General features: G+C 47.2%; 1 long non-coding RNA gene across 1 annotated transcript; it reads left to right on the top strand.

Moving 5' to 3' along the window:
* The first annotated feature begins 1,324 nt into the window (after nucleotides 1–1,324).
* LOC119318940 lies at nucleotides 1,325–16,036 on the top strand. Its single transcript, XR_005154286.1, has 4 exons — nucleotides 1,325–1,637; nucleotides 2,167–2,374; nucleotides 3,101–3,308; nucleotides 15,354–16,036. It is a non-coding gene; the product is annotated as an uncharacterized LOC119318940 (long non-coding RNA).
* The last annotated feature ends 1,028 nt before the right edge of the window (nucleotides 16,037–17,064 follow it).

The following is a 17,064-nucleotide window of genomic DNA, read 5'->3' as shown; positions in this document are numbered from 1 at the left end:
CGACGTTTCATTCCGCGGCTTCGCCACACTTCTTCCCAGAGTCTCCGTCACCCCCATGCAAGCCACAACAGCCACTTGCCTGATAGCCATGCAGTAGCCATGGTTTCTACTTGAATACTTAATAGAAGTTTGCCTGTTAGCTCTGTGCTTGTTTGCTACTACTGTCGTTGTTTCGGTTATGCTCGTGGCTTCATGTTCACCTTCATGCTATGTCCCGATGCATCTTGTTATCTTGTACTACTTGCTATTACTGTTTTCATCTCATGCTTGGTAGTAGTAGTACATGCTGGTAGGAGTGATGTTCAGTCCGATGCATGGTTACCGTCTAGTATCCAGGACCGTGGTAATGCAGGTTCCTTTGCATCTAGTTGGTTACATGCTAGTGTTCTTGCTATGTTCTTGCATGGTATTTATTCATGATGCTAGTAGTCATGCTATGCTCCTGTGTAGTGTTATGATTATGCTCGTCAGTATGCCATGCTCATTTGGATATACGATTGATTGTGGTTATGCTCGATGATTATGTTGCACCTCCATGCTTATGTTGATGTCATACTTTGTAGTTGCATCATTTTATTTTTATATGTCTCAGCTTCTTGCATTCAAGTTTAACCGGATAATAATGAACTTGAACAACTGTTGGCTGAGTCATGGTGCCACTTAAATCAAGCTGACCAGTGCAACCACATTTTCCTTTTATGGGAAAGATCTAACTGGGTCTATTGCCATGCCTCTCACCGGTTCCTCCAACGAGGGATTGTTTTTTTGGACTGGTCTCCAACGAGGGAAGGTTATGGGCGCGCGCTACCCTGATCAGGTAGGTGGACATAGGTCCCCTGATCGGTCGATTTCTTCTTGCTTTCCCGTTAAGGATTTCTTCTTGATGTTTATATTATTGGATTGCCTGTATATTTTGTAACCCGTGGAGTTAGTATGACCTGCCTAGCAACCTGTATTTTACTGGAGAAAATGTTGAACAGTAGGCTTGTTATTTTGAATGCTTGCGGCAAAGGGATGGGCTTGCACCCTTTTATGTTCTAGACTAGGCATGCTAATGAAAACATTCCCATACATGTAGGTCATGTGCATATAAACTCCATTTCTTATATTACTTATCTATCCTTTAACAGCTTACGTGTGGGATTTCCTTCGGAAGTTGTCCACGTGAGTCAATGGGTGCTGCTTCATGTGGGCATCCTTTCTGTGGTGTATGTTGGAGAGGTTCGTTCTCTTGTTATCCCCTTGCTTTGGATGGTCATACTTTACACTGCCCTTGCCTAGATAATTATGCCATGAATATGCAGGTTACACACCTGATGATGTTTACGGCTAGGCGCAGGAACAAGCAGATGCCGAGGAAGTGCGGGCACGCGCTGCTGGCCTTAGCAGGTGTAGGAACCGTGCGAGGAAGGTTCAGCCGCGCCAACGCATGTGTGCGTGGTCGTTGGGTTAGCCAAGATCTGCATTCTGCGACTTCGTCTTCACCATGGACACAAGCAAGGACTGATTGGTGGTTCTTGGTAGCGGTGCCGAGCATCGGCAGATCGAAGTGGTCGAGGTCACGGTTAATCCACCCGGACGAGACATGCATCTTGGAGCTAGCGCAGAGGGGGGAAGAAGCAGGTTGGTATGGCCCGGTATGTCCAGTTCTTCCCATGAAGGTCACATGCCTAACTTCGTGCTAGACATTGCTAACTTAGCCACTTGATGTTAAACTCTGTATGTGTAACTAGACCTAGCACCACTCAATGATTCGATTCGATGTGTTAAATTAAAGTACCAATTACGCATGTTCACCCCTTTGTACATGTGTGCTCTTGCATTGCTTACTATATCTTGTTTTATATGATGGCCCATTGTCAGCTATACAACTTTTGAATCCTGTCAAGTTCAGTTCAGATTTGATTTTTTTTCACCTCTTTTTGCATGGACAATGTGTCTGGTGTTTAAATAATGGCTACTTGAAATTCATAGGCATTGTGAGGTCAGAAAGTATTCCATTTTGACTCCATTATTCAGTATGGTTCAAAGTTGTTAGCTGCTACACCTACATGTGGAAAACTTACGGCATTCTAAAATTAAGCAGCAACATTTATTGCCGGTCATTTAAAATTGCAGTGACAAGACAAGTGCTGACACAGAGTTCTACCTCTCTGACTGAAACAGGAACTTTCACGCAAAGAAAACACACACAGGGCAGGAACATGACTACTCTTCCCCTTCCAAGTTTCTGATCGATCGAACTCTTTGGTGACCAGAAAATGAGAAAAAGGCAGGCCGTCGATGTACAGACCATAGGTGCTCGGACGCACGGCCGGCATCATGGTCGCCATAACTCACAACCCATGAGGTGGTGACCAAGCAAGAAAGGAAGGTTAGTTGACTCTCCTCTAATTCCTTTTTTTTGTTGAGAAACTCTCCTCTCCAATTCTGGTTGTCTTAGTTAGTCCTTGGAAATCTCCCAACATTAGATTAATTTATGCATTAAAAACTATAAAGAGTACAATAGTAGAAACTATAGTCATAGGAACTAATTATAGAAACTAATTAGAATATTTCAGATTCATCCATGTAGACATGAAGAGGAAGAGAACCGAATCTATTCATAAATTTTACAAGCTAATTGATTCAGTCTGGCAATGTCCATGCCAACATGATTGTAATGCAAGTACGAACAATGTGGAGAGTATTTCATTGGAAGTAATGCTATTTTCCTTTCTTAACCACGCACCTTCAAATATTATGAACCTAATCTCAAATAACATTACAGGGGCCTGAATGATTCAGTACTGGAATGACATAATGGGCTTTCAGGCTTGCGGGCATTTTTCATGTAAAATTGTTATTCTTGCTAAAATTGTATAGCTGTCCTGCGTGCACCTGAACATTTTTGCATAGATCTATTATGATAGCTATGTCGAAACTCAATATTGTATAACATGTTTTTTTGTATGAGTGATATCAGCTTTCTGAGTCAGATAATTTTATCGTAAGTGCTTAACTTGATGACTTTGTAAACTGGCAAGACAGAAATTTCATTCTGTAAGGAAGTGAAAGACCTTCTCATTTTCTGATTGTTCTACCTCTCTGACTGAAACAGGAACTTTCGCGCAAAGAAAACACACACAGGGCAGGAACATGCCTACTCTCGCCCTTCCATGTTTCTGATCGATCGAACTCTTCGGTGACCAGAAAATGAGAAAAGGGCAGGTCGTCGATGTACAGACCACAGGCGCTCGGACGCACGGCCGGCATCATGGTCGTCATAGCTCATAACCCATGAGGGGGTGACGAAGCAAGAAAGGAAGGTTAGTTGACTCTCCTCTAATTCTTTTTTTTTGATGAGAAACTCTCCTCTCCGATTCTGATTGTCTTAGTTAGTCCTTGGAAAGCTCCCAACATTAGATTAATTTATGCATTAAAAACTACAAAGAGTACAATAGTAGAAACTATAGTCATAGAAACTGATGTGGGTTGCAGAACTCCCTGGCGACGAGCCCAACGGCCTTGTACTTCACCTGGACAAGCACCATTGGGTCGACGTTGCAGCCAGCGGCTACGGCCATGCATTCGGAATTCCATGGCATGATGCATATAAATTGGATCTGTAGATGGGTTCAGAAGATGATTTTTTTCTATGCTTCTCCTATGGTGGGTTCGGTTTTGCATTACTCAATTTTGCTAATGTGTCGTTTCTGCAATGTATCTTTAATTTTTTAGTATACTAATTTCAAATGAATACATAATTTTCTATGGATCAGATTCATGAAGCTCCAAGCGAGCAAGAAGTTTCAGTCTACCTTTACTCATGGCCTCCCCTTCTCGTCTGGTAACTCACGTGCTCACTTTGTCCTGAAGATAGCGTGAACTAATCTTTTATCAGGCAACAAATGCCATGTCCTAGTACTGGCCAAAATCCCTTTTTCATGTGTGAACCATATATAGAAAACTGCATGATACATACTGGAATCTGGTGCTCACTTTTAGAATAGCTGGTTTTTTTCCACCCAACTAGAGAACTTAGGAAGGCTGTTTTTTTTCTTCTTTTGTTATGATTTTTTCAGTCTTTTGGGTTAACAAGTGGTTTTTTTTCTTTCGCCTTTAGGTTGCATAAGTGCAATTGCAACTGTATGCGTTCACTAGCGACAACACCCATAGATAAATATACACACCTATTACATGTTGATGCTGCCAGCTCTTGTTATACATTTATTTTGCTGCGGTACCTCTGTTCAATCGTGGTCCATGCTCTGTTTAATGCACATGTCGGATCAAAATCAAAATGAAATTAGTATAGCTTGTCTAACCACATTCGGACTCCTAATTTTAAGTTTTTGTCTTGCTCTCCGGTGGACGGCCTTGGCAATCTGAACAAGCTTTACGCGACTGGCACTCTTGTTGATCCCTTATGAGTCATCTAAGCCGTTTTGTGTGCAAGGTTGAGATAGTTGGGGCCTGTAACTGTGTTTTGGTGAGCTTCTTCCTTTCTTTGAGGGTTTCCCAATCCCTTCTCAATCCAAAGTTCTGGCTCAGGCTGTGACTACAACTTTTATTGACCTAGATCTGATGGTGATTGTCGGTGTCAAAACCGACGGATCTCGGGTAGGACGTCCCGAACTGTGCGTCAAGGCCGGATGGTAACAGGAGACAAGGGACACGATGTTTTTACCCAGGTTTGGGCCCTCTCGATGGAGGTAATACCCTACTCCTGCTTGATTAATATTGATGATATGGGTAGTACAAGAGTAGATCTACCACGAGATCAAGGAGGCTAAACCCTAGAAGCTAGCCTATGGTATTATTGTGCATGAAGATGGTTGTCCTACGGACTAGAACCCTCCAGTTTATATAGACACCGGATAGGGTTAGGGTTACATAGAGTCGGTTACAATGGTAGGAGATCTTGAGTATCTGCATCGCCTAGCTTGCCTTCCACGCCAAGGAAAGTCCCATCCGGACACGGGACGAAGTCTTCAATCTTGTATCTTCATAGTCCAGGAGTCCGGCGAAGGTATAGTCTGGCTACCCGAACACCCCCTAATCCAGGACTCCCTCAGTAGCCCCCGAACCAGGCTTCAATGACGACGAGTCCGGCGCGCAAATAGTCTTCGGCATTGCAAGGCGGGTTCTTCTCCAGATTCTGTGTACCTGTACGAATAATGTCCGACTTTTGTAATGTAGCGCTCCTCGGCTTCCGCGCCCGATAGCGGCTGTCTTCCACGTGTCACACGAATGCGAAGAGCCTGGGGCGTTTTTACATCCACACCCCTAGCCACAAAAACGAGCCGCCTATTTAACGGGATGAGGATTTTTAGATCCAAACCGCATCTTCCCCTTTCCGCGAGTCATCCTCAGAGCTCTCCCAGCTAAGGTCCATTCTAACATGGCCGGCCGTCGCAGCTCCCCCCCCCCTCGCTCCTCCGGTCCTAAGCCCGGGGACTGGGAGAGTTGCACCATCCCGCATAGCGAGTTAGTGTCGCTTCAGGCCAAGGGATTTCTCCCTCAGGCGTACATGGTCTCGGTCCGAGCCGGTCTCGCCACCTATAATGGCGGGAAGCAAGCGGAGAGCGCCCCCGATCCTTCCAAAGGAGAGCGGGTATGCCTCATCCCCTATCTGATAAGGGGACTGGGATTTCCAATTCATCCCTTCCTCTGCAGGCTCCTGGAGTTCTACGGCCTCCAGCTGCACAATCTCACACCCGCCTCCGTATTACATATTGCGGGTTTCGTCGCCCTTTGCGAGTTGTTCCTGGGCGTGGAAGCTCATTTCGCTTTGTGGAAGAGGATATTCTGCCTGGTGCCCCGTTCTCAAGAGGGGTCTATATATCAAGTGGGCGGAGCCGAAGTATGGCGCATCGCCGGGACCGGATATTTATCCGGAACCCCAAAGAAGGCGTCCGAGGACTGGCCCTCGGAATGGTTTTACATAGACGACGTCCCGCTGCCGGACCCTATCCGGGCCGGTCTCCCTGAGTTCAACAGTGCTCCATTGAAGAAACGCTTGAGTTGGCGTCCACGGAGCTCTCAGAGAGAAAGCGATAGAGACGTCCTTTACCTGATGAGCCGGGTAAGGCTGCTGGCCCATTCCGGACTAACCATGATTGAAGTCTTGGCCGCATGCATTATGCGGGGGGTGCAGCAGCTTCAGTACAGAGGCCACCCCATGTGGGATTTCAATGGGGAGGATGACGCCACGCGTTATGGTCGTAAGGGGTCGGCCTCAGCCGCCGCCTTAATAAAGATCTTGTCCTCCTTGTACAAGGGAGAAAAGGAGGAATTCCTCCGCGTCAACCCGCGGGCCGGATTCACTATGTATGAACCTCCAAGTTGGGTAAGTGAACAACCGCACTTGCCCGTCCATTTTATATTCCCTTGATTGAATAAGCAGTCTAACGACTCCGGCGCAGGAACTGCGCCAAGAAGTAAAGGATATACACAGCCGTCCTCCACAACCCGAGGACCCAGATCGGTCCCTCGATCCGGACTCCGAAGAGGATCTGGACATATCGGTGGAGCTTATCGACGGGATGTTCCATCAATTGGGCAAGGACAATACCTTGGTAGCCATGACGGCTAATTACCCCGGGTTAATCCCGGCCTCCCAGGTGACAAAAAACGGAGTCTTATCCCTCTGAGAGAGATTTCATTCTCACGTATTCCGGTGCGTCTAACGACAACCGTGTTTTGTAGGGGAGATTTCCGAGGCGGGAGGCCAAACCCGCGGCAGCTAGCCAGCGAGGGGCTGCAGGGCCTCGTGGGGTAAAAAGGAACATGGTCCCGACCGAGCTGCCGGCGCAAAGGACGAGGAGGCCCCGCCGGACTACATCCGGGGAGGTTGCCAACCGCGCCTCCACCAGCCAGGCTCCAACGCCTGGTCCGAAAGCGGAGGCGCGTACGAAGCGCGCACCGAACGCTCCCCCGACAGAGGATGCGGACAGGCTGTCTGCCACTAATTCTGAGGTGGAGAGTGCCATGAACCACAGGCATCGCCGGACAGTTCTACGCGACGGTTGTTTCTCCCAAGAGGCTTTAGATGCCTTTAATTTGGGAGATGCGTATCTCCGTGCCGCTCAAAATGGCTTAGCCAGAGCTACGGAGCAGTATGTAAAAGACATACGGGTAAGAAAATTTCGGTAAAATATATGTATACCAGTAGCCCCCGAGACTTGAAACAGTTAGAGTAACTGATTTAAGGATCATTTAATATGCAGGTACTTACAGAGAAGAATACCGTACTGACCCAGGAGCTGGAAAGGTGCAGGGCCCAGCTAGAGGCCGCACTAGCCGCAACAGGGGAGCCCAAAGAGACCCCCTCTGGTAAGATGCACTTTGAAAGAGTAGTATTTTGCGGCGTGGGTGCCAATCTGATGAATTGTATTGCAGATGGTGCCGGACTTGATCCGGAGAGGCAGCAGCTCTTACGCCGGTTAAAGGCTGGCGAGAGTGTGTTGACAAAGGTGAGGCAAGAGAAGAATGATCTTCAGGATACCAACACCAGGCTGGACATCGAACTTAAAGACGTTCGAGGCCAGCTGTCGGACTCCACGAAGGAGAATCATCGACTTCGACGCGGCATATTTAGTAAGTGCTTGAACGAACCTGGAAAAAAAAAGTTCGGCGAGGAAGTCGACTAACAGAGTAATGTCTGTAGGTATGCTCACAGATCGTCCTGCGGAGGAGATGCCCAGTTCTTCGACTGACCTTCTTCCCGAACTCCTTCAACTGCACGAACGAAGTCGGCGGGCGATGCGAGGCATTGCCGAAGCCTTATGGCCTGCCCATCCCATGCCCGAGGGCCTTGGAGAGCCTGCGGAGAAGCTTAAGGGGGCTCGGCGGCGCTTTCGGTTGTGGAAGATATCAGCCTGCCGACAAGGCGCTAGGGAGGCCTGGGCCATGGTGAAGACCCATTTTACGAAGTCTGACCCAAACCACATGGCCGAGGTCGGACCAGTGGGGCCTGACGGGAAGGAGATCCCTGTAAGCTTAGTATACGGCCAAGTAGAATTGGCCGCAAAGTATTCCCAGCAGGACTGTAAATTAGACAGCCTGTTAGATGGTATAGAGGAGGAATACAATCAGTCAGAATGACTATGTAATTGATAATTGACATGTGTAATGCCTTCTAGCCGGATTGTAGATCGTTTGTCGTTGCCGACCTTTTTGCTTCAACCTCGGGACCTGACGGTCCGGAGTGTGTCCGAATACCACAGCGGTTATATAAGAACCGAGGTATGCATGGAGACCAGGCGTAGGGGTCATTAGTGCTTTATCAGACAAGTGCCCGACTAGTTATGTTATATTACATGGTTAGTAAGAAACATATTCCAGAGAGAATAGTTCTGTTAGGGGTTCCTTTCGCTGGGGAGGCATGCCCTAAAGTGCATGTCCGGACTGCGTAAAAAGACGCAAGAAAAGCATCTGGGGGCGCATAAAATTAGTAAAAAGGTCATCTTTTATTTCACCGACCGAATATTCCCTTAAGAACGCTAGCTTTCGGCTTCACCCAGTCTGAGGTACACATCCGGCTGACCTGGCAGTAACAATCACAGAGGTGCTCCCTTTACCTCCTAGCCGAACAATCGGGAACGTAGGGGTAAGCATAGGAGCCAGGCAACCCAGCTTGGATAAAACTTAAGTCATATCGATGCGTATAATGGTGAAAGAAAAAGGTACATGCGGAAGTTTGACACATGTTTTGGGCGTGAAGCCCATATAAATAAGCTTCTGTTAAAGAAGCCCCCAGGTTTACTGAACGCGAGTGGCGCGTAACTTGATGAGCCTTTAAGGGCTATAAAAGAAAAAAGAGGGGAAGAAGAGAAATATAAGACAGAAAAAAATGTAAAAGGTGGACAGAGGAAGGAGAAAAACACAGAGTCCGGCGCTAGGCATAGAATCTTCGGAGATGGGCTGCGTTCCATGGGTTCGGCTCGAGTCGGTTATCCGACGCATCTCGCAGGCGGTACGCTCCACCAGTCAGGACTTGGTAAATTATGAAGGGATTTTCCCATTTGGGCTTGAGTTTGTCCTTTTTCTTGTCCGGCAGGCGTAGAACTAATTCGCCAACGTTGTAGTTTTTGGCCCGTACTTCTCTGCTTTGGTACCTGCGAGACTGCTGTTGATAGAATGCGGAACGGGCTTTTGCCACGTCACGCTCCTCCTCCAAGGCGTCCAGGCTATCCTGACGATCGAGCTCGGCTTCTCTTTCTTCGTACATGCGCACTCGAGGTGAGTCATGAATTATGTCACAGGGCAGAACTGCCTCTGCGCCGTACACCATGAAGAATGGTGTGTATCCGGTGGTGCGATTCGGCGTGGTCCGCAGCCCCCAGAGTACGGAGTCGAGCTCCTCTACCCAGTGCGTATTAGATTCCTTAAGGGACCGCACTAATCTGGGTTTGATGCCGCTCATAATAAGACCATTTGCGCGCTCGACCTGACCGTTAGTTTGTGGGTGAGAGACGGAAGCATAATCCAGCTTAATGCCCATGTTTTTACACCAGAGTTTTACCTCGTCGGTCGTGAAGTTCGTGCCATTATCAGTGATGATGTTGCGGGGGACATTGTAATGATGTACAACCCCGGATATGAAGTCTATCATCGGTCCGGATTCGGCCGTCTTGACAGGCTTGGCTTCTATCCATTTGGTGAACTTGTCCACCATGACCAGTAGGTATTTTTTCTTATGGGTCCCACCTTCAAGGGGTCTGACCATGTCAAGCCCCCAGACCGCAAAAGGCCAGGTAATGGGGATAGTTTGTAGTGCGGTGGGTGGCATATGGCTTTGGTTGGCAAAAAGCTGGCAACCAACGCATCATTGGACTAAGTCCTGAGCGTCTGCCCGGGCCGTGGGCCAATAAAAGCCTGTACGGAAAGCCTTGCTAACAAGGGACCGGGCAGCAGCGTGATGACCACCAAGTCCGGTGTGAATTTCGGCTGGAAGGTCCCGCCCTTCCTCTTCGGAGATGCACCTTTGAAGGACTCCGGTAGTGCTTTTCTTGTAAAGCTCTCCCTGATGGACTTTATAGGCTTTAGATCGCCGCACTATGTAGCGTGCCTCGTTTTGGTCCTCTGGGAGTTCCTGCCTAGTAAGGTAGGCTAGGAATGGTTCTGTCCACGGGGTGATGACCGCCATAATTACGTGGGCTGAAGGTGTAATTTCGGTGGCAGAGCCTCCAATGATGTCAGATTGTTCGGTGTCGAGTGATGCAGTTGGGTCCGGGCTGTTATCCGCGGGTTCCCCCTCCCATGCTACAGATGGATTGAACAATCTTTCCAAGAAGATGTTGGGGGGGACCGCATCGCGTTTTGCGCCGATGCGTGCCAGGACATCCGCCGCCTGATTATTTTCCTGGGCTATGTGGTGAAATTCGAGCCCTTCGAACCGAGCTGACATTTTCAAGACGGCATTGCGGTAAGCTGCCATTTTTGGGTCCTTGGCGTCGAAGTCGCCATTTATTTGGGATATCGCTAGGTTCGAATCCCCGCGTACCTCTAGGCGTTGAATGCCCATGGATACTGCCATCCGGAGACCATGTAGAAGGGCCTCGTATTCGGCTGCCTTGTTAGAGTCCGTGTACATAATTTGAAGTACATATTGGACTGTGTCTCCTGTGGGGGACGTCAAAATGACGCCAGCCCCCAGTCCGGCCAACATTTTGGAGCCGTCAAAATGCATGGTCCAGTTTGAGTATGAGCCGTACTCTTTAGGGAGTTCGGCCTCCGTCCATTCTACGACGAAATCAGCCAAAACTTGCGATTTGATAGCTCGCTGTGGCTTATAAGTTATATCGAACGGGAGGAGCTCGATGGACCATTTTGCGATCCGGACCATTGCATCGCGGTTGTTGATAATGTCATTGACTGGTACTTCCGATGCTACTGTAATCGAACACTCTTGAAAGTAGTGCCGTAGCTTCCGGGATTCCATAAATACCGCGTATGCGATTTTTTGATAGTGTGGGTACCGTGATTTGCATGGAGTGAGGACAGTGGACACGTAGTAGACTAGCCTTTGAAGGGGAAATTTGTGTCCGTCCGTTTCCCGTTCGACGACGAGCACTGCGCTGACAACTTGATGTGTTGCCGCAATGTACAATAGCATTGGTTCGCTGGTGTTTGGCGCGGCCAGGACTGTGTTTGTTGCCAATATGGCCTTTATTTCGTCGAGTCCGGCCGTGGCGGCGTTCGTCCACTCGAAGTGTTCGGTGCGCCGAAGGAGGCGATAAAGGGGCAGTGCCTTTTCTCCCAAGCGAGAAATGAAGCGGCTTAGAGCCGCCACGCATCCGGTTAATTTTTGTATCTGTTTGAGGTCTTTTGGGATATCCAGTTGTGACAAAGCTCGAATTTTGGCCGGATTTGCTTCAATTCCTCTACCGGATACAATGAAGCCCAAGAGCTTTCCGGCTGGAACGCCAAAAACGCATTTTCCGGATTGAGCTTGATGTCGTATTTTTGGAGGTTATCGAATGTGAGCCTCAAGTTGTCTACTAGAGATTCGACATGTCTTGATTTGACGACCACATCATCCACGTACGGTTCCACTATTTTGCCGATCTGGTTTGCCAGACATGTTTGGATCATGTGCTGATATGTTGCACCGGCGTTTTTCAGCCCGAAGGGCATTGTGTTGAAGCAGAATGGGCCGTATGGTGTGATGAATGCCCTTGCGGCTTGGTCTGATTCGGCCATCTTGATTTGATGGTAACCGGAGTATGCGTCGAGGAAACACAACAAATCGTGTCCTGCTGTGGCATCGATAATTTGATCGATTCGGGGGCGGGGGAAGGGATCCTTAGGGCAAGCCTTGTTAAGGTCTTTAAAGTCGACACACAGGCGCCAGGATTTGACCTTCTTTGGTACCATCACCAGGTTTGCTAGCCAGTCCGGATGTTTTATGTCTCTGATGAATCCGGCCTCCAGTAACTTGGCTAGCTCCTCTCCCATAGCCCGTCTCTTCGGTTCGGAAAAACGCCGAAGGGCTTGTTTGACAGGTTTGAATCCTTTTATGGTGTTTAAGCTGTGTTCGTCCAGCCTGCGCGGGATTCCTGGCATGTCTGAAGGGTGCCAAGAAAAAATGTCCCAGTTCTCTTGTAGGAACTCTCGCAGTGCGGCGTCTACATCGGGGTTCAGTCGGGCCCCGATGGAAGCTGTTTTATTGGGGTCCGTTGGATGGACCTAGAATTTGACTATTTCGTCCGCTGGTTTGAAGGATGTGGATTTGGATCCCTTATCGAGTATCACATCATCCTTGTTAACCGTGGAGCGCAGCGCAGTCAGTTCCTCGGCCGCTAAGGCTTCGGATAGTGCCTCAAGGGCCAATGCGGCTGTCTTGTTTTCGGCGCGGAGTGCTATGTCCGGATCACTAACGAGAGTGATAATTCTGTTTGGCCCAGGCATCTTCAGCTTCATGTACCCGTAATGGGGTATGGCTTGGAAGACTGTGAATGCCTCCCGTCCTAGTATAGCATGGTATCCGCTATTAAACAGGGCCACTTGGAATGTGACCTCTTTCGACCTGTAATTATCCGGCGTGCCGAACACCACATCTAGTGTGATTTTTCCTGTGCAGCGCGCTTCCCGACTGGGGATTATTCCTCTAAATGTTGTGCTGCTTCGCTTGATGCGGTTCCAGTCTATTTCCATCTTTTGTAGGGTTTCCTCGTAGATGAGGTTCAATCCGCTGCCTCCATCCATGAGTACCTTTGTGAGGTGAAAGCCGTCTACTATGGGACTGAGGACCAATGCGGCTGGCGCTCGCGCTGTTCGGAATTTAGGTTCATCACTTGCGTTGAAGGTGATAGCAGTATCGCTCCATGGGTTTATTGTTGCCACTTGATAGACTTCGGTGAGGCTGCGGAGTGTTCTTTTTCGCATATTATTTGAGGCGAAAGTCTCGAAGACTGTGAGAACGGTACTGGTACCCTCGGGCTGGCTTTTTGCCGCCTCCGAAGTTAGGAGGTCCTCGCCAATTTTGGCCACATGCCGGAGTATCCAACATGCTTTAAGGCTGTGAGTTGGTGTGGCGTCCTCTGTACTGTGAATTTTACAGGGTCCATCTAGCCACCTTTCCAGTATGGTTCCATGTCCTGAAGAGGGTTTTTGCTTTTTGATATTTAACCCGGGTGTCTTATTGATGCACCCTCTTAGCTCGGACGGGATTGCTATTCAAGGCTGGATTATCCCAAAATTTTATTTTAGTTTTCCGGGCACTTTCTATCGCACAGTACTTTTGTATTATGAATGCCAACTCCGCAAAGCGTGTAATATCACGGCGACTTATGGCGTTAAGGATTCCCTCGTCCATGCAATTACTGCAAAAGATTGAAATTGCGTCTCCCTCGCGGCAGTCCATTATCCTGTTCATAACCAGGAGGAATCTGGCCCAGTAATGATGTACTGTTTCCTCGGGCTTTTGCCTGATTTGGGAAAGATCGCTTATGTTCAGGCGGGTGGGTGGCGTTGAATCCGGGACCTCACCCGATCTGAGATTCGGAGGACGAAGAGATTCCGAACTCTGAAGTCCGGACTCTTGAATGTAGTCCGATGAATCTAGCCCGTTGCCTGATTCCAAGCTCAGGTCTTGAGTTATATCCTCCCCTCCGCGGGTATCCGGCTTGGAGGGGTCAAGAATTCGGACGTAGCTAGTCCTTCAAATAGATGAGGGGTCACCGCACTGCGCCTCTATCACGGCGACGTGGTGGGTGGCCTGGGGAGATTTGATTTCTCTTAGATCGGGTTTAAGCCCAACCTGGTCGTAATCCGTAGCGACCCCCGGGGCGGCGATGCGATCAAAGAGCTCATTCACGGAAGAGAGCTCCATCGGATCTAGCTGCTCGACAAGCTCCGAGCTGACGTGAAGGTTGCTTTTGATGACCTGAGAGGTCACCGTCGGCGCAACGGCCGAACAGGCGGTCATAAGAAAGCCGCCCAGCCGGAGGGTTTGGCTGACAGCCAAGGCTCCCTCAGAAACGGCGCCGTCTTTAAAGACGGGAAGAGGCATCCTTCCTGATTGCGACGACACAGAGGAACTCTCAATGAAAGCACCAATGTCGGTGTCAAAACCGGCAGATCTCGGGTAGGGGGTCCCGAACTGTGCGTCAAGGCCGGATGGTAACAGGAGACAAGGGACACGATGTTTTTACCCAGGTTCGGGCCCTCTCGATGGAGGTAATACCCTACTCCTGCTTGATTAATATTGATGATATGGGTAGTACAAGAGTAGATCTACCACGAGATCAAGGAGGCTAAACCCTAGAAGCTAGCCTATTGTATGATTGTGTATGAAGATGGTTGTCCTACGGACTAGAACCCTCCGGTTTATATAGACATCGGATAGGGTTAGGGTTACACATAGTCGGTTACAATGGTAGGAGATCTTGAGTATCCGCATCGCCTAGCTTGCCTTCCACGCCAAGGAAAGTCCCATCCGGACACGGGACGAAGTCTTCAATCTTGTATCTTCATAGTCCAGGAGTCCGGCGAAGGTATAGTCCGGCTACCCGAACACCCCCTAATCCAGGACTTCCTCGGTGATAGTTAGGAATAATTCAATTTTTTTCAGGGTTTATTGAACTGCACCACACATAAGTAATATATATTAACCTATGTTAACACTAATATTTGTAATTTATTACATCATGATGTTTAATATTGCCAGGAGTTTTTTCTTGAAAAGAAAATATAAAATTTACACCTCTTGCACCACTGATAGAGATGTACCTTGCTGTAATAAGATGATGGGCTCATGACTTATCTTTCTTGGACAAAACAAGGAATCTAGCCATAACTATGTACATATCTGGATACTCATCTTTTTTTTCTCAAGCTATCATGTCAAGTCTAGAGGAAATGATGATATACAGAATAAGGAGAAAGACATGCTGACAGTACATCCGGTTCCAATTTTCATCACACTATGTGCTAATATATGCTCTCAATTATAATATGCCACCTTGCGCTATCTACACACGTAACATGTTCTTCTTTTGTATAATTATACACTATATAATTATTGTATGCTTACCTTTGGTGGAATTTCAGAGTTGAAAGGACATCAAGTTTCCACGCGAGGGGAGTTAATTTTGGTTGTCCTTTGTTTCACAAAAAATGTTGGTAGCATTTAGAACTATGTTTATTTGGTGTAACCGGAATTAATCATTGATTAAACATATAGAAGGAGTCTCTCTATTGGAAGGGGAAAATATAATATTAGACACCATTTATTTTTCTGCTCGCTGATGCATGCAATGTATCATTTGGCCTTGATTTAATGTACTGCACTTTTCTTCATTGCTCTCTGTTCTTTAATAAGTCAGACTGATATAGAACTTGATATTTCTTAGTGATGTCTTCAGATCCCATGAATGTCATTTTGCACCGAAGGTTTGTAACGATTAGGGAATGTTTTCTTGCTCTGATGTATCAAGTTGCCATGGGGGTGATCTAGAGGTGAAAGCTAGCAAGCCATCTCCTGATATTTTCCTTACTAGCAAGCTTAATGCGGAACACTTATATTTCAGTACTTGTTTGTTTAATTGTGTTATTTATCTGCAGGTCTCTTCCTTGTCCAAAGTATGTCGTACCTAATCAAGACATGTTCATTTAATTTACCCATCATGTAAATGACACAACATGATTCACTTGTGTATAGTGTAAAAATATATTTATTTATGGCACACAGGTGTTCAAATTATAGTTGTGAAACGTGTATAGCATAAAAGTATAATTATTAAGGGAAGTGACGTCACAGTGGTCGTGTCTGGTCTTCTCCGAGTCTCTGCTTGTGGTTTGTGTTCTTTAGATCTGTTCATGCCCTGATATTGCTATCTGATTTCATCTTCTCTTGACAAATTAGGGCTTTGCTTTTGTTTGCACCAATTCGAGATAATGGTCATGACATGCGCGAGCTAAGACAACAAGGTCAAGCCCAGGCTTAGGCCTGATGATGAACACAATTAGATGTGGGTAGTCCCTTGCATCCTCATGTTAGAACTACTTTTTTTACGCTCTTGCTGCTGCAGATTAGCTACCTACTTACCTTTAAACACAATGTGCCTAAGATAACACGGAGAATAGTCCGGACAACGACACCCCCTCTATGGGCTTGAGTTGTGGTCCTGGGCGCTTGTTTGATGTTCGAACATGCCCGGACGTATGAGGGAGAAATGCGTTTCGACCTTGAAGACGACCTTAATCATTTGTTTATTTTATTTATATGCATGGTAGCCCGTAGCAACGCACGGGCGTTCCACTAGTTTCATCTAATTTATTACCGCCGCATGACGAAAACTCGGCTGGAAGTAGATGCCGAATAGCTTGCCAGTTGCAAGGCTGCCGGCGCACCTTGACTTGCACAGTCGACATAGTGGTGGTGGTGGTGGCGTCATTTTCCTAAAGCAATATGAGCAAAGGATTAATGATTAGATGACAAGGTACCACCTACCAAAGCATTTCGATGGCACCTATTGCCTAAGATAATTGATTAAAAAAACAAGTGGCAAATTTATCTAAATTGGCACCTACATTTAGCCAAAAAATCACTTATTACAAAAAAAAACAAAAGCATTTACCTATCCATGTACGGAAAAAATAACAATAAAATGGTGCATACTAAATCAACTAGCATACTAAATCCACTAGCATACTAAATCAAATAAATGGCACAATGTTCTAAATCAACTAAATCAACTAGGATCATCGATATTAACCTCAGCAAACGCGCTGGAGCATCGCACAGACTGTTATCCCCATGGATATACCGGCAAAATGAAGAATCATTGTGAGGGAACGTACTTTGACGATTGTTATCTCTCGCATATGGGGAGTAATTACAGAATAGCCTGTCGTGAATGGGATTCTTTGCCAAGATCACCGTGAGTCAAGTCTGCAAATGTTATCATCAGGAGATGGTGCATTTTTCTATCACTCACGACAAGCGAAAGTCTAACTTTTTGGTGCAGATTTGATACTCAAGATTGTGAAGCCTGTCAAGATAAGTCAGAAACTCTTGCAAGATGTCACAATTCGTTAGAAGAACAGGTGTGACTCGCATCACTGGTTTGAACC

The sequence above is a fragment of the Triticum dicoccoides genome, chromosome 6A (genome assembly GCF_002162155.2).
Source record: "Triticum dicoccoides isolate Atlit2015 ecotype Zavitan chromosome 6A, WEW_v2.0, whole genome shotgun sequence".
Taxonomy (NCBI): Eukaryota; Viridiplantae; Streptophyta; class Magnoliopsida; order Poales; family Poaceae; genus Triticum; species Triticum dicoccoides.
Note: the sequence above shows the minus strand (reverse complement) of the source record. Positions and strands in the feature narration are given on the sequence as shown.